This window comes from Pantherophis guttatus, chromosome 3 (assembly GCF_059756535.1).
Source record: "Pantherophis guttatus breed Tessera chromosome 3, ASM5975653v1, whole genome shotgun sequence".
In the NCBI taxonomy this organism is placed as follows: Eukaryota; Metazoa; Chordata; class Lepidosauria; order Squamata; family Colubridae; genus Pantherophis; species Pantherophis guttatus.
Genome location: NC_142065.1, coordinates 18,848,575 through 18,867,059, shown reverse-complemented (window position 1 = coordinate 18,867,059; position 18,485 = coordinate 18,848,575). Strand labels below are relative to the sequence as shown.

At 39.6% G+C, this 18,485-nt stretch overlaps 1 long non-coding RNA gene across 2 annotated transcripts in view; it reads left to right on the top strand.

Moving 5' to 3' along the window:
- LOC117674809 (uncharacterized) overlaps nt 1-18,485 on the top strand; it is a 58,702-nt gene that overhangs the window by 22,938 nt on the left and 17,279 nt on the right. For both annotated transcript variants that reach the window (XR_015733636.1, XR_004593990.2), the window contains exon 3: nt 15,747-15,854. This is a non-coding gene — a long non-coding RNA (uncharacterized LOC117674809). The remainder of the gene's footprint in view (nt 1-15,746; nt 15,855-18,485) is intronic.

Below are 18,485 nucleotides of genomic sequence, written 5' to 3'. Positions count from 1 at the left end.
GTTATTTTTTTCTACCCTATTATCAAAATCAATTTGTTATGTCTTCCTTTTCCTTCAAAATTGCAAGCATTTAGGTGAACTTACCCAAGCAGAGAATACTTAGTGAAGACGTTGACTATCCTGTGCCCAGATTCAATTATGTAATGACATTTACAAGAGTAACTGAGTATAAGGAAAGACAATGTAATAAAATAAAGTCATCCATAATATTAATTTAAATAAAGTATGTAAAATGCTGGTGTGTCTTAATAGTTCAAAAGTTGTTAAAATATTTATTTTAAAATATGTTTAAATATTATCTATACTTAACTCTACGAGACATGGTGGCTCAGTGGCTAAGACACTGAGCTTGTCGATCAAAAGGTAGGCAGTTCAGCGGCCACCCAATGAATGACCAAAAAATAAAAAATAAAAGGATGGCCCCCATCATTGTTGATTGAGATCTTGCCTTTCAAAACAGAGTGTCCTCTTCCAAAGGATTATCCAGAAGAGAACATGGACTTCAGCAGAAAGAAATTGCCTCACAATTATTCTACGAGAACAGCTTGATTTAACATATTTAATGTTACTAGATTTACTTCCTCTCCTCATTTAATGATTATTAAAATTCTCCACTCTCAGATTTTTACTGGTGTATTCTATGCAGAGGACATGCTAGTTGTGTAGATATAATCAAAATTCCTTGCCATCTCCATGTATCCATGTTGCGAGTGGGTGATCACTGCCATCTTCTGTATCCTTTGACTTCCCAATCTAGTCCATGCCCTGGGATTTCTGGCTGTTTCTATCAAAGAACTGATCACCTCACTCTTCTAGCTTTTTAGAATCAACCAAGGCTAGATAGATGCAACGATTTAATGATTTTACATTATGAATATATATATGGAGAACACATCAGCCCTTAGGTTCAAAACTGTCATATGTTCAGCACTCAACAAGATATTGAAACAGAGACATCCATCAGGATATTAAAAAATACCTGGCCTCCAAAAATCTCAGTGATCATTTATGATCACTTTCTGCAATGCCCCACAATGCACCCAAAAGAAAACCCTTGAATCAGTCTAGTCAAGGAATAGCAGAATCTGTGATTTCTTCTATATAAAGGTAAGTATTATATTAAACATGCAGCAAGTAATTGAATCTGCTATTTTAGTTTTAAAAATATGGTGACAACCTCACATAGGTTTAAGAGTCTTAAACTTTCTGTTTGGAGGAGGAAGTTTTTCCTCCTCTGTTTGGACACAGAAAAATAAAATTAACACAATCAGTTGTATGTGACAAAGTTAATGTATCTGCTTTGATCCTAATTCCACAGATTTCAATCTATTAAAATATAGTGGATTGCATTTTTCAGATATGGGAGATGCTCAGAATTGCCACATTTTCATCCTAATTAATAAAAACCAAAGCTAGGACAATAATTTCCTAACAAAGTGAAACTTAGAACTTTTTGACATTATGCTGAAAAAGTAATGAACAATAGAGATGTAAAAAAAATTAATATAGGAAAACAAGCTTCTTTTATATCTGGCAAATGAATCTGGTAACAGACAATATTGCTCAGAAATGATTACCAAACAGTTTAAGAAACTGAAAGAGTTTATGATAAGACTATAGCTTGATCCAGTGGTGAAATCTAAAATTTGTTACTACCGGTTCTGTGGGCGTGGCTTGGTGGGGGGGTTAATGTGACTGGGTGGGCGTGGCCAATTTTTTTTTAACTTTTAAAACCATTTTTTCTACAACCTCTTCAGCGAAGAGGTTGTAAAAAAATGCTTTCAAAAGGCTCTGACGATCCCAGCTGAGTTGCCTGATCATCAGAGGATTTTTTTTCTTTTAAATGCCTCTGACGATCCAAGCTGAGTTGCTTGATCTTCAGAGGCTTTTTAAAAAATATTTTTTTTAAAAAAGCCTCTGCCAATCAAGCAACTCAGCTTGGATTGTCAGAGGCATTTAAAAGAAAAAAAAACCTCTGATGATCGCGCGGCTCAGCTGGGCATGGGGGGGGGCAGGGATTTTTGCTACTGGTTCTCCGAACCACCCGCCTCCATCACTACCGGATCGGGCGATCCAATCCAAACCGGGAGCATTTCACCCCCGGCTTGATCTTAAAAATATCAGGGTAAAGACAGAATTAAGTAAATAGATTTGTGAGTGAACCATTTCATTGATAAGTAGATTGATGCACACATAGTCCTGGCATAGAAGGAATGCACAGAAATAAACAAGGCAAGGAGAAAAGAATAGAGCCTGAATATTATTAAACTGGTCTGCTGTGATTTTTCAGACTGTGGTACATTATTTCACATAATGCAGTCCCATAATTGAAAATCATGAACCCTGCATTAGCTGGATAATTGGAATGCCTAAGACATGTACGTTGTACTTATTCTGTTCTTTGCTTGGGACATGTGATACAACTTTCTGTTTAATTTTTTTATTGATGGTATAAAGAATGTGATCATAATTTTACACCCATCTAACTAGCATTGTGTAATATATGTTTGAAATGTTTGGTCTTCTTTAAATGATCTTCTAAACCTCTCTGTTTTCTGCTTTTCTGCTTTGTACATCAGTTCTAAAGATCTGTTTCGGTAAATTACTAAAATCTATTTTTAAAACTACCTTGGCACCTTTAGATACTCCAACAGCTATGTTTTTGCCAATGAAAGAACATAAGTTTGCAGTTAAATAATTGGGTATTATGAAAATATATGTTCTCTTTGGCTTTAAAACCCAATTAGGATCTCACAAGTTTTTTCTTTCTCTAAATAAAGAGAATTATGTCTTCAGACTAGGTATAAATTATTACCCTTTGATATTTAATGCAAAGTAATAAAAATCCAAAGACATTTTTAATTGGTTTTTTCAGATGACTTGGTTAAAAGTCTATATTGTAATAGATTTAGAAAGGATTAAAGCTATCAAATCATACTGATAAATAGGGCCATAATTCTTGCCCAAGATGTGAGCCATCTAATTCCATCATTTACTGCATCATTGCCATGGTGGCAAAGACAAGAAAGTTCAGTCACTGTTAAACACTAATTTGGTCCAAAGGAAACACTTTTCTACTTAACTTCTGGAGTTGACTGCTGTGGTCATGATTATTACCAATTTGCTGCTTTGGCTGGTTTCTCCACTGCAGCTATTCTTGGCCTGGAGCAGGGGTGAAATGCTCCCGGTTCAGACCGGCTCGGGCGAATAGGTAGCGATGGCGGCGGGCACTTTGGAGAACCGGTAGCAAAAATCCCTGCCCCCGGCCCCCATGCCCAGCTGAGCCGCATGATAATCAGAGCCTTTTTTTTCTTTTAAATGGCTCTGAGAGCCCAGCTCTGACGATCTCAGCTCTGACGATCTCAGCTGTTGCCTGCTAATCGGTAGCAAAAATCCTTCCCCCTCTCCCCCTCAGCTTGCTTACCTTAGCGGCTGGTCGCAATGCCTTGCTGTAATCCCTGCAATCCATTGCATCCATTGTTTTTTAAATTGTTTTTAAATTTTATATGCAATGTTTTATCTTGGCTGTACACCGCCCTGAGTCCCGCAGGAGAAGGGCGGTATAGAAATAAAATAATAATAATAATAATAATAATAATAATAATAATAATAATAATAATCAGCAAGCAACTGAATCTCCCTGCCTGCAATCAAGCAGGCAGAGAGTTGTGGACTTCAACTCCCAGAATTCCTCAGCCAGCAAAGCAAAGCTGACTGAGGAATTCTGGGAGTTGAAGTCTACAAGTCTTAAAGTTGCCAAGGTTGGAGACCCCTGTTCTATTGGGTAAGTTTTTTTCCCCTTTGGGAGCTTTAAAAAAATAGTTAATTGGGTTTTTTTTAGTTGTTCTTTTTTTTAGACCTAGCCATTTAAAGTTTAGGAAGTTTTAAATTTAGCTGCTTTTATATAAAAATAAAAATAAAATAAATAAAATAATATTTGTGCAGCTTTCTGAGATTTAGTGTGTTTCTGTAGTGTTTCACTCTAACTACACGAACAAACAAAATCTCACAAAGCTGTATGTGGAATTATGTGTGTGTAAAGTGTGAAAGTTGGTTTTTTGGGCTTTTTGTGGTTGTGTGAGGTTCCTGCTTGTTGCAGGGGCCATTTTGGGTCTAGCACAGCTGCTTTTATATTGTGGGTGAGCCAGTTGTGTTGTGTTGTGTTTTGTAGGTTAAAAAAGGGCAAAGAAGTGACATTGACTTGGCCACGCCCACCTGACCAACAAGCCACGTGCTTCCAGTCACCTTACCACCAGGCCCTGGAGAATCTGTTTTAATAACCTCCAGCCTGGATTACAATGGTCAATTTATCAGATGTTTTCTTTAAACATATCATAGGAACATAATTTGTGGATGTTGTAGCATGCTTTAGTTTGGTAAGATTCTGTCTATATGGGAAGAACACTAAAGAAATCAGCTTGGAAGAATCTCTATGTGTCTTTCTTGGTTTTTGGAACCTGACATCAATCTTGCCAAACTAAAGCATGCTACCACCCAGCGGTGGGTTTCACATTTTGTTGCCATCGGTTGGCCCTGCATGCGCACCTTCCGCAAATACTCCCAGCCTTCCGTGCATTCACTTTGCTCATGTGCGCGCCCTCCGTGCATGCGCCCAGCCTCAAAACCATGCCTAAATAGGATGGCATAGAGCTGTGGCGGGCGGGCCCGGGCGGGCCCACCCACAATCTCCGCTATCGGTTCATCCGAACTGGTATGAACCAGCTGAATACCAACTCTGCTACCACCCCATAAAGGATATACTCTGGGAACTGTTAGGGAGGAATTGTCTTCACCCTCTTTCTCTTATACAAACTATCTGAACTGAGTTGTCTCTTGTTCCTCTGGAATGCACTCCCTCCCTCTTTGGAAACCTGGACAACATTCCATCACACTGCAATTCAAATGAAACCACTGGGTAGAACATAACAGAGGAGAACTTTTTTCAGTAATTTTTGAGCTAGAAGGTTCTACCTATACATGTACAGAGAGCTCAACTGCTACTTTTAACTAGAAAAGTTAAAATAACACCACTTTGCCTACCAGGAAAATGGCTATCTTTCATTTAATATAATAGGAATGAGATGATTTAAAGAAACAAACCTATGTTTTGTTTAAAAAATGAAATTTTGATATACACTTTATATCATTCTTGGTTTTACAATGTTTGGTGAGTCATATTCTACAGCAAATAAAAAAATATTAAGTCGTTATTAGTATCTTCAGATGAGGAGAATATAAGTTCTCCTCATCTCCTCTTATTAGTATCTTCAGATGAGGAGACCATTTGTATGAAATATCCCTTTCCTACATTAAATTAGCTACTTGGAAATATAACAAACATAGACTCACATGATAAAATCATAAATTTTATTGACGTCAAAATGTTTTTAAACAAGCTAAAAACATGTTCTTGAGCACGGCTTTTATCTCTACAGCAGATGACAATATTTTCTTATCTCACCAGCTGTAGAATGCATTTAGCAAAGGCATTATTTTATTGCTTAAAGCTAAATAAGAAGTACTTAGCAAGGGTAAAATTGGAATCCGAGTATCTTACATCAGCTCAGGTCACAGGACAAAGGCCGACATAAAATTTTTAAGACGCTTGGTATTTATGAGATATATTAAAAAGTTGTTATCAAGAATCCATCTGCTGCTCTCTTAATCGTCTTGGAAACTATTTTGTGCATGTTTATTCTGCATCCCAAAATTGGGGCCTGAAGAGCATTTGAATTTGCTGAAAATTTCCTTCCCCTGTGATAAAGCTGCATTTTAGGGTGTTTTAAAGTTCCTTTTCAATACCTTTTGATTAAGCTTTTAGTGAAATGGCCAAGGGTACGACTATTTTCAATTACACATCTGTCCATCATTCTACAGGTTGCTGGGCTCCCCCTTTTACCTGATCTAAAAGAAACCCATTGGATTTAACTGAGAAATCATTCAGATTTGGTCAAAAAAGGTGCCAAGCTTTGAACTGCCCTGTCAACAATGGACAATCCTGAATAAGATTCGCACCTCACATGGCATCTGCCTGGACTCTCTGTATAAATGGGGTATAATATCTTCCCCTCAGTGTGACTGTGGGGTCCCAGGTCAAACTGTAGATCACATCGTGTCTGGCTGTGAGCTGAGGACAAATACCTGTCCAGTATCTGATTTTTTAAATATAAAAGATACTGCACTTCAATGGTTAGATGGCCTAGATCAGTGATGGCAAACCTTTTCGACACCAAGTGTCCAAACCGGAATGCACATGCATGCGCATACATGGGTGTGTGCTGGAGCACTGGGAACCCGAAGACCAACTGGCCGGCGCACACATACCTGGGGTTTTTTGGCCATTTTTGGCCATTTTCAGACAGTTTTTGGCCTGAAAAACAGCCCAGAAAATGGCCCGAAAAATGGCCTGAAAATGGCCCAAAAAATGGCCCAAAAACAGCCTGGAAAACAACCCAAAAAATGGTATGGTTTTTGGCCATTTTTTTTTTGGATGTTTTCAGGCCATTTTTCAGGCCGTTTTTCAGGCCTTTTTAGGCACTTTTTGGTCTGAAAAATGGCCTGGAAAATGGTTTGAAAATGGCCCAGAAACAGCCAGAAAATGGCCCAAAAATGGCCTGGAAAACAGCCCAAAAAGTTGTCTGTTTTTTGGCTGGTTTGGGGGCAGTTTCAGGCCATTTTCTGGTGCTCCGGCACCTGTGAAGACCAGCTGGCCAGCAGGCATGAGCCAGAAAAGCGGCTGGTGATGGCACGCATGCCCACAGAGAGGGCTCTGTGTGCCACCTCTAGCACTCATGCCATAGGTTCACCATCACGGGCCTAGACATTGGTCTTTGAACCTAGATCTTTTTAACATCTATATTTTATTGGGTACTACTAATCTAGTTGAAATGTTAATATAAATGTCAAGTCTTTGTATGATATGCCATATACTAAATAAAATAAATAAATTCAGACTTGCAAAGAAAGAACTGAACAACTAGAAGATTGCACATACATCTTTGCTACCATCAACTCAGAAAAGTGCATAAATTGTACATCCTAATCATGATAATTTCAATTATTTTTTCTTTCCATGTTTCAGAAGCAATTTCTTTTCTGTCAAAATAGGAAGAGTCAATAGCTACTGCAGACATTTCATCTCCAAAACTCACTGGATAATTTTCAGATGCTGGTACTCACTCCTTTGCACTCTTTCACTACCTCTGATGCATCTGTGTATGAGCATGAAGTAAACAAAAAGAAGTTGGTAAATTAATTATAGATCATAATTGAAGATCCATAGTCAATACACACACACACAGAGAGAGAAAGAATCAAAACCTCAAAAAATAGAACTTTATATCAAAATTTAAAAAAATAACCACAGTCAGGAAATTGTCTCCTATTACTTTGCTGATGCCTCATATGACTTTTGGTTGCAATAATAGCAGAATCAGTGCTTCATTTACCAATCAACAATGTTTTATTTTTCCACACTCCTTCACTATTACAGCAGACCTCAATATATACATCCAGAGATATCTACAGTATCCAATGTCCGTCCTTCCTTCCTTCCTTCCTTCCTTCCTTCCTTCCTTCCTTCCTTCCTTCCTTCCTCCCTCCCTTCCTTCCTTCCTATCCCTCTGCAATCAAACAGACTCTTGGTGGCTTACATGATAGAAAACAATTAAAACAATTCTAAGAATAACAGTAAAGGTAAAGATTCTCCTTGCACATATGTGCTAGTCATTCCCGACTCTAGGAGGTGGTGCTCATCTCCATTTCGAAGCCGAAGAGCCAGCGCTGTCCGAAGACGTCTCTGTGGTCATGTGGCTGGCATGACTAAATGCCAAAGGAGCACGGAACACTGTTACCTTCCCACCAAAGATGGTCCCTATTTTTCTACTTGCATTTTTTACGTGCTTTTGAATTGCTAGGTTGGCAGAAACTGGGACAAGTAATGGGAGCTCACCCCGTTACGCGGTACTAGGGATTCGAACCGCTGAATTGTCGACCTTTCAACCGACAAGCTCAGCATCTTAGCCACTGAGCCATCACGTCCCTCTTAAGAATAACAATACAAAATCTCTAAAATAATGATATGCCCAAAGTAGTTTGAATGCTCTCAGGAACAATTCAATCTTTAGCATCCTCCTAAGTGCAGTTAGGTACAATGCTAACTAAATGTTCACTAGGCCTCTGTCTCCAGAGAGCCCTTGTTCCGAGAAGCAGCATGCCTTGGCAGTTCCAAAAAAGTAGGTACTAGGAGAACTTTTTTTTCCTCTAGAGTGGCTGCTTCTGTGTGGAGCAGGCAGCCCTATACGTTTAACAGTAACAGAGTTGGAAGGGACCTTGGAGGTCATCTAGTCCAATCCCCTGTTCATGCAGGAGACCTGTACTAGGGATTCGAACCGCTGAACTGCCGACCTTTCTGATCGAAAAGCTCAGTGTTTTAGCCACTGAGCCACCTAGTCAGGGTAAGTAAGGATGAAAATTCTACATTTCTCTTGAAAACCTTTCAAACTGAAAATTCTATACTCAGAATAGCTTTTCCCACGGATGAATCAGATAAGGTAATTAGAAAACCAATTTTTCAGAGTAATTATCATGAACACAATTAGATTCATTCCCATATAAAGTAGGCAAACAATTAAGCTATAAATCAATCTCCCATTTGGAAGAAAAAATATTAGTTGGAAAGGATTAATAATTTTTCTATTCTCACAATTCTAACACAATAAAGTTCTGATTTTCTTTTCAGGGGTTGGGGGGAAGAAATGAGAGAGAGAGAGAAGAAATATTTACAGGCTTCGTTCATTTTAGAAACAAATGAATCCTATTGGTATATTCAATGTAGTTATAAAAAAAAACAATGGAAATGAAGACAAATTGTATATTGCTATTACATTTGAGCTTATCCATGTTCACTCATCCAGTCTATGAACCTACATAAGAAATGGAAAAAACAAACAAACAGGAAGGACATAGGAATGAAGCACATAGAGCAGAAAACTGCTAGATTGGAAAACAATGGCCTGTGCATGCATGCTCGTGCCTGCCCACATTTTAGCATAATCTCCAGGAATATCTGGAGATGACAAGTGAAGGAAATATATATAAACAATTCTATATTTAAATAAGACAGTAAAAGTTTCTAAAAATGGGCCACGTGCTTGCCTTTGATGCAAGTTCTCTGTATTTTGGGGAAAACAGGCATTTTTATTTTTATTTTTTGGTTTTGCTGTTTAATATAGCATCATTGCTTTATTTTCTTTTATTCTGCCACATTCCTACATTTTAAGACATCTCCCAATCTATCTTCCCAGTTACTCATCTGTTGTCTCATGAAAGACAAATTCCTTGTGTGTACAATCACATTTGGCCAATAAAGAATTCTGTTCTGTTCTGTTCTATACCATTTCAGACAAGTGGCTGTCCAGTCTCTTCTTAAAAACCTCCAGTATTGGAGCACCCACAACTTCTGGAGGCAAGTCGTTCCACTGATTAATTGTTTTAACTGTCAGGAAATTCCTTCTTAGTTCTAGGTTGCTTCTTTTTATTTATTTATTTATTTATTTTTATATGCCGCCCTTCTCCGAAGACTCAGGGCAGCTTACAATGCGTTAAGCAATAGCCTTCATACTTTTGTATATTTTATACAAAGTCAGCTTATTGCCCCCACAGACTGGGTCCTCATTTTACCCACCTTAGAAAGGATGGAAGGCTGAGTCGACCTTGAGCCTGGTAATTGCAGGCAGCTGGATGTTAAATGCTGCCTTAATAGGAGGCATTAGCCTCCTACGCCACTCAGGCTTCTCTCCTTGATTAGTTTCCATTCATTGCTTCTTGTCCTGCCTTCAGGTGCTTTGGAGAATAATACCACCTCCTAACTCTATGCATTGTGATTAGGAAAATCACCCCCGCTTCTTTTCTTTGGGACACAGATCTCTCTCACAAGATGTAAATAAAATCAAATTTTTATTTTTAAAAGGGGGAAATGATACAATGCATTTTCAATTTTAAGTAGGCATACGTAAAACAATCAGCATGAGATAAAGTAGAAAAATGCCAAAATCACAGACAGGAGCTTAATCTTAATCTTTCAGGCAAAACTACAGAATTAAAAAAAATGGTTTAAGGTCCTGAGTATATCACAAGCTCATAGATCTGCTACTAATATAAAAAATAACACTGATATAGAATGTGGAGTTACATAAAGCACAGAATTTACGGAACATTTGAAGAGAACATAAATTTTAGAGACAGTAATCACCAAAAATAATAAAATACGTTTAAACACACATCTTAACAAAAATTAATGCATACTTTCTAACTAGACATGTTATTTTTTTTTTTTTTAGGATGAAACCGAAGCTCGTCTTTGGTTTCTTGAATTTCTTCCAACTTCTTGTTGATTTTCCTTTTTATCTAAGGCTGAAGAGATTCTCTCCTCCTCCCACATCATTCCTGCTGTTTCCTTCCCCAGAGTTCAAAATGCAGTTTTCCAACCTGTGGTGGCAATGCAGAAAACCATTGCATTTCAAGGAGTTTGGTGACATATTTTGATTTCTCCTTCATATTAAGAAAAATTTAAAAGTTTAGAGCTCATTCTGAGCTGGCATTCAGCTTGTTTTTAAATGTTGCTTGTTGAATAAAGGAGGGGGGAATTTTCACATAGCTACAAAGCTTTTCTTATCAGTCTCAGGCTTTCAGTTCCTGTTTTAGAGTAATGTGCCCCTCAACCAAGATCAGGTCTTGCGGTCTCATAACTATAGAAGGAAGCAGGGGTGAAATCTACTTACCTTCAGTGGTAGGATTCAGCCAGTTCACATCACTTCGGGAGAACCTGTTGTTAACTTTCTGAGCAGTTTGGCAAACTGGTTGTTGGAAGAAATAATTAGGGCAGAGAACCGGTTGTTAAATTACTTGAATCCCACCACTGCTTACCTTCCCAACCGGTTCAGAAGTGCATGCACCGTGCCTGCATGCTTCACTCCCATGCGCATGTCACATGCACACATGGACCCTCTATGCATTCGCAAACCCTTTTGTGCATGTGCAGAGGGTAAAAAGCAAGTTACTTCCTGGTTAAAACCAGGAAGTAATGATGACTGGGTGGGTGGGCAGAGCCTCGCACCGCCATCGCTACTGGTTCTCTGAACCACCGGCCGCCATCACTACCAGTTCAGCCAAACCGGTCTGAACCAGAAGCATTTCATCCCTGGAAGGAAGCCATGATGCCAGTTTTAACAAAACCCTATTTAAAGTAAAGGTTCCCCTCGCACATATGTGCTAGTCATTCCCAACTCTAGGTGGTGGTGCTCATCTCTGTTTCAAAGTCGAAGAGCCAGCACTGTCCGAAGACGTCTCCATGGTCATGTGGCCGGCATGACTAAATGCCAAAGGTGCCCAGAACACTGTTACCTTCCTACCAAAGGTGGTCCCTATTTTTCTACTTGCATTTATTACATGCTTTTGAACTGCTAGGTTGGCAGAAGCTGGGACAAGTAACGGGAGCTCACCCCATTACGCAGCACTAGGGATTTGAACCGCTAAACTGCCGATCTTTCAATCAACAAGCTCAGCGTCTTAGCCACTGAGCTTTTTTTTTTTTTACCCTATTACTGGCTTTTAAGGTGGGTGCACTACTGCACAGACCTAGCCCTGGGTTCTGTAGAAATTGACTGCCCTTGGAGTATCTTGGTTGTCATTATTAAAGAGTTCCTTACAACTTGAAAGAAATGTATGCTTTTTATATTATGCTTTAAAATCTTTTTGTTTGAGTTAATAATGAACCTTAAAATTTCATTATTCATTGGTGTGCTCATTATGTCTGGATCCAAAGGAACCAATTGCATAGCATAACCCCAAAAGTGAGATTTTGGGTACAATCTTTTTTTGCATTGTACTAAAGTTTATGCCTAAGAGAAGATTGATTTGAATGTCTGAGCCATTGTTGATGTGTTGAATGTGATAGAGAGGAGGTGCCTGCCCTTTTATCATACAAAGTCAGTTAAAGGTATAGCAGATGCATTCACACAACATGATAATATTTTTGTATATTAGTCTTAGCTAATTTTTGTCCTGAGTTTTGGATCATGATGGTAGTCTTGCTTTGCTTTGCTTTGTTTTCTTTCCCCCCCCCCCACTTTTGTGGCTTAGCTCATTGTGTGAACTCTGCTTGTATGGTTTCTGATTTCTGGGAAAGCCCAAAAATGAGATAATTTAGAAACCAGGTTAAGCAACTTGTGTTTATACAATCCATGACTAGTGTTCTTTATGTGATCGGAGATCCTGCATTCATATACTACACAAAACATGAATAGGGCTTAAAATATGTGATATTTTTTTTCTAATTGTTTCTAAAATAGGAATACCTTTGGAAAACCGTCAAAAGTGTGACAAAGTCTTGAAAGCATAGCAAGATATCTGGAAATGTTATGCTGTTTGATGGAAAACACAAAAGTTATAGGCAGAAAGTAATGAGCTATGCCTCTCTTTGCAACTAAAACAAACAGCATGTAGAGAAACACATTTACCTTTCTCCAAATCCAAATTAGAACCAGTAGAATTCTAGTAAATTAGTAATGAAATGAATGAAACTTGCAAGAACAAACATTTTACATGGATATATTCACCCACATGCATATAATGGTATATGGGAATGAATTTGGGAGACAGGGAGAAGAACCACCAGCCAGCAAAGCCAGGCAATCAATATTCAACTTTAACACGAAGCATACACAGAGAGAAATACACAGAGAGATAATACACAGAGGGAGAGAGTGCCCTCACAGGACTTCTCTTATATAGACAGCCTCTTAAAGTGATAACCCTGCTGACTCATTCTCATTGCATCAGCATTTCAGCTAACAACCTTACATCAGCTGGTCAGCTATTAAATAATCATTATTTTAACAAGAACAAACTGATAAGAGGCTGTAATGGGTACACTTTCAGTCTTTTCTCTGAATCAGAAGAGGAGGAGGAGGAGGAGGAGGAGGAGGAGGAGGAGGAGGAGGAGGAGGAGGAGGGGGAGATCATCCCTGGCACCTCTGGAAAAAATAGGGAAGTGAGTCCAGGAGTTGTTGGAGATGCAGACTTGGGAGCAAAGAGTTCAATGGAGCAACTGCAGCCAGAACTACCAGATGAGCAGCCAGCTGATCTTGAGGAGAGAGGAATCACAGCTGCAACAAGCTAGCCTGGAGGTTCCAGGCATGGAGTGAGAGCACCTGCCAGCAGTCAAAGAGGATGAGGAAGTGGAGTCAACCCCTCCCCCCAACCAAGGTTGTGCGGGGCTGAGAGGCAACAGGAACAACACCAGTCAGCCAGGTTACTCACGAGGAGGCAACCTCACCCATCATGAGGGGCAGTACCAGTGTTAACTTTTTAAGCCTGCCCAAAGAGAAGGATGTTGCTGGAACAATATGTCTGGATCAGGGGTGGGTTCTACTTACCTTTACCACCAGTTCACAATGGGATTACACACGCGTGCTCGTTTCGCTTGCTTCTGCGCATGCGCAGATCACTGATGACGACATCCGGGGCGGTGACTGGGGCCTCCTGCCAGTTTTACTACCGGTTCTTGCGAACTGGTCCGAACCAGGGTCAACCCACCACTGGTATGGATGCCTTCATCTCAGAAGGAGAAATAAAGCTTTTTTTTTTTACCAACCAAGTTTTTAAGGCCACAGATTCCCTAATGTATCATCAATAGCATTTGATACACACTCTTCTTGTTTTGTTCACTTCCCTGGTATTTTCACACACACACACAGATGTGTTTGCATTGGAGATCACAGTTACCTTCCTTGTCACCCAATGGATGCACATAGTATCAAAAATCTTCCCACTTCTTTCACGAAAAATGAAAGGAATTGAAATTCAAAGGATTAGATATGCTCCTGAGCAGCTCACCAGAGGTTAATACTGCTGTCACTCGTTCTCTGCTGGCCTCTGGAAAAGACAGCTATCTCTCCCTTGTGCCTCCACTATGAAAACAACTTACATTTCCTTTTGTCTGTTAAAAGTTCTGGAGTCAAGTTGTCATTTTATTTGTGCAAATAATCATGGGAGGCAAAAAAAAATATGTTGAGTTATGTATGTATTTACTTCAAGTGCTAAACTGATGAAAAACTAAGATATAAAATAAAGTTTTGCAATTTAAAAGATGAGCTTCATCTGCAAGAAAAGAGAAAAGGATGACCAGCAACAAGGTGGATGGGCTCAGTTACAGGCTGACTCAGGCGTCTATGGAGGTTTGCATTCCTCCAGTCATGGTTGTCCCAAAGATGCTTTTATTTTAAAGGCAATTGGGTTTTCTGATTTTTCTTTAAGATGTTTCACTTCTCATCCAAGATGCTTCTTCAGTTCTGGACTCAGGTGGTGATAAGTTTACCATTGTGAGACCTAAAAAAAACTTGTTACGGATAGATTGTCAAGAAGAAAATGTATCTGTGTGTGTTGTGACTCCAACTCCCGAGCCTGTCCTCATGGAGGAAGAGGACTCAGAAGGTGAGGGGGAGGAACTGACAAGGCCTCCCTCTCCAGGACCCTCCTCTTTGGCAATGCCTCAGGTTCCATCCGAAGGCCAGGAGGAACAGCCTGGGATGGGCCAGGAGGAAGGCATTTCAGAGCACCCATTGATAGAGAGTGATAATGATGAATCCTGGCTTGATCCCAGACAGCGTCGCAGGGAGAAGCGTGTACAGCAAAGGAAGAGGCATGAGAGGGCCAGGGATTGAGCTGAGTCACTGAGCCACATCCCACAAGGGATAAAAGGGGGTGTGATTGTTCGGCAGGCTTTGTGATGGACAAAAGTTTAAACTCTAAAAGTCACATTGTGAATCCTGTGCTTCGGCTCAGATATATTTTGGACTAAACTCTTGTGGATAATTTGTCGCTCTGGAAACGGACTGCAGATAAGGCCTCTCCTGTTTTTTGGGAGTACTAATTGGACTGGGCAGGCGTTTTACAGTTAGCTGCCAGAACTCTCATCTGCCAGGAATTCTGGTCTGTTTATACAATAAATTATTGGCAGGCATGTTTGATATTGCATTTGTCTGTGTGAGGACGGGGGACAGAACAGTGTGATTACTAGGAATTGAAAACAACTTGATGGCATACAAGCCATCAATCAACAATGGTACATGAACTGCAGCTACCCTGTTTCCCTGAAAATAAGACCCAACCGGAAAATAAGTCCTAGCATGATTTTTCAGGATGCTCGTAATATAAGCCCTACCCCCCAAAATAAGCCCCAGTTAAGATTGTCAGCCAAATGGGTGCATTTAGTACCATATTTCCCCAAGAATAAGACCTAACCAGAAAATAAGCCCTAATGCGTCTTTTAGAACACAAATTAATATAAGACCCGGTCTTATACATGGTAGAGAACAAACTTAATTCCCACATGGATAATCATATGATCTTCTAATTCATAGCTTTAGGGGCGGGGTAGCTGAAAGGTGTGATGAAACAATCAAGATGGCAGCTACAACAGTTCAGTTGAAGAGCCAACTTTTTATGTGTGTATCACACATGTGGAGCTTTGATCACACTGTCCTGGTCACCATTTCGACTTTCATAACTATACTGACACTTCTGCCTATGAATAAAAAGTGCGATCCTACCTTCTCTCAGCTGCCCATTAATTGGTTAAGAAAGTTTCCATCAACTGAAAAATTACCCTGTGCTGAAACTTGAGATTTGAACTCCAGTTTGACCTCAATGTAATTTTTTCCCCCTTTTTCCTCTGTGTTTCACAGAGACAAAGCTTTTAAAGATAAATCTAAGACCATTTCAGCATAAAGCTGCCCTGGATAACTCATCAATAAATGGCCTGCTGATCATTTCTTCTACAAGGTGCTAATAAGGTAAGCATTCCAATTTTCTATCAGTTTGCGGTTGTTGAGTGGCCTTCTCTAACCTGATGCCCTATAAATCTATTTCATTATCTACTTCATTATGCAAAATTCCTCACCCATTTGGCTGGAATGTAGAGGACCAGGTTGTAGAACACTAGTGTGAAGTACCAAATAGGAAATCCTATTTGCATCTTTTGGCTGTAAATAAATACAAGATTATTGCAAAGAAGGAATCTTAACCCAACTTGGCACCCCAACATAACCATCTGTGTGCTCCTAATTTAGTTCTATTTCTGTGACTGTCCATATCTATGATTTCAGCAAAGTTGGTGTACAGAGCTCATCTCATTCCAATAAACTAAGAGCAAATTACTTCTGTCTCAAGTCTGTCCAAGATTAGAAATCCAATTATGAATATGGAAAACCACTGAGCAGATCTTTTTAAGAGATATTGTTTACTGTTAGCACTGCTCACGGTGAGAGATTTTGCTTCCTGTGTGTTCCACTCACAGTAGCTTTATGTCAAGGTGACATGCAACAGAGTTTCAGTTCTCCAAAAAGTTAGATATTCATATTTTCTGGAAACTACTTTCAGCTATACTCTGGTATTATTTTCAGATAGAGAAAGAAAATTAGTGTAGTTTGGAATATATTCATCATCAAGCTGTGTCACCATATCATCAAGAGATATGCTGCTGGCTATCAGCTGGGCTGGTTTCAAAAAAGGGTTGAATCAATTTGTAGAAGCCAAGGAGATAATGGCTACAGGTAGTCCTTGGCTTATGACCACAATTGAGACTGGAACTTTCACTGCTAAGTCATTAAGTGAGTTGTGGATGATAATGATGATGATGATGATGATGATGATGATGATGATGATGATGATGATTGGTTAATCTTTAGTGAGATTCACAGCCTTTGAGGCTGGTTAATAGCTCAGCAGCTCGAGTCCTAACCAAGGACCTAGGAACTGTTAAGGTATCGTCGGAGGATGTAAGCTGTTCCGAGTAAGGTGGTTTTTTGTAGAGTCAAAATGTTCAAGTCCGGCAAATTTAGAATTTCTAAATAGCGGGGTAGCCCTTTGGGTATTGCTCCAAGGGCTCCAATTACAATCGGGACAACACACGATTTCTTTTTCCACAGTCGCTCAACTTCAATTTGCAAGTCCCTGTACTTTGTGATTTTTTCTTGCTTCTTTTCTTTAATCCGTGCATCACCAGGTATTGCAATGTCAATGAACCATACTTTTTTCTTTTCAACTATTGTTATGTCAGGTGTGCTATGGACCAAGTGCCTGTCAGTCTGAGTCCTGAAGTCCCACAAGATCTTGAGCTGATTATTATTATTATTATTATTATTATTATTATTATTATTATTGTCGTTGTTGTTGTTGTTGTTGTTATTGTTATATTGCCAGAGCTGTGGAGTCACATTTTATTAATTTATTTATTATTTATTAATTTAATTTGTATACCGCCCTTCTCCCAAAAGGGACTCAGGGCGGTGAACAGCCAAAATTAAAATACATACAATACAAAAGTTAAGATAATTAAAAGAGATTAAATCAATCGGCCTCGCAATTTAAAACCCCAAGTCTATAAAATTTAAAAATCCCATTAAAAACCATTTAGGCTAGGCCGGCTTGCTGGAATAAATAAGTCTTCAGGGCCTTACGGAAGGTCTGGAGGTCCGGGATCAGTCGTATTCCAGGAGGTAGCTCATTCCACAGGGCGGGTGCCCCCACAGAGAAGGCTCTCCCCCTGGGGGCTGCCAGCTGACATTGCTTGACCGATGGCACCCTGAGGAGGCCTTCTCTGTGAGAGCGTATTGGCCGGTGGGAGGTTATCGGTAGCAGCAGGCGGTCTCGTAGGTATCCTGGCCCTAAGCCACGGTACCCGGTACTAAGCCACATGGTTGTTAAGTGAATCCCTCTTCCCCCATTGACTTTGTTTCTCAGAAGCTATCTGGGAAGATGACAAATAATTGTGTGGCCCCCTGGATGCTGCAACTGTCTTAAATATATGGCAGTTGCCAAGCAGCCATGATCATGGGGACATTGGGACAACTGTAAGCATAAGCACTGGCCCAAAATGACTTTTTTCTATGCTGTCGTAACTTTGAATGGTTGTAAGTTGAGGATCATTTATATCAGCCTTGAAAGCAGAGTGACAACTACTGAAAGCCATCCAGTAGGAGACCAATGGCTTCCTTGTGCAGTTGGTTGGTAACTGTGACAACAGACTGAGGGATTAGATGCGATCTCATCCAGCAGCTACTGCTTATGTTTTTAAGCAGATGTTCTTAGCTGTAGCAAACGAGAAAAATGGCTTGAGGTATTTTGTGTGATCTTATTTTAATCAGGTGACATTTACAAGAATTTTGCCTCTTTCTCATTTGTTTATTTATTTATTTGTTTGTCAACAAGTACAAGGAAACAAGTAACAGTATAGACATAGACATGGATACATGACAAAAATTTGGCAGAAATAAAAGGAGATAAATAGGCAAAACATAGCCATAAACACATAGAATGATTACATATAAATGGGGACGGTAGGCACGCTGGACCTCTTAAGAAATGTGAAAGGTACACAGTAGACAGTTTAAGGTAAAAGGTATGGGGGTTAGCAAGACTAACAA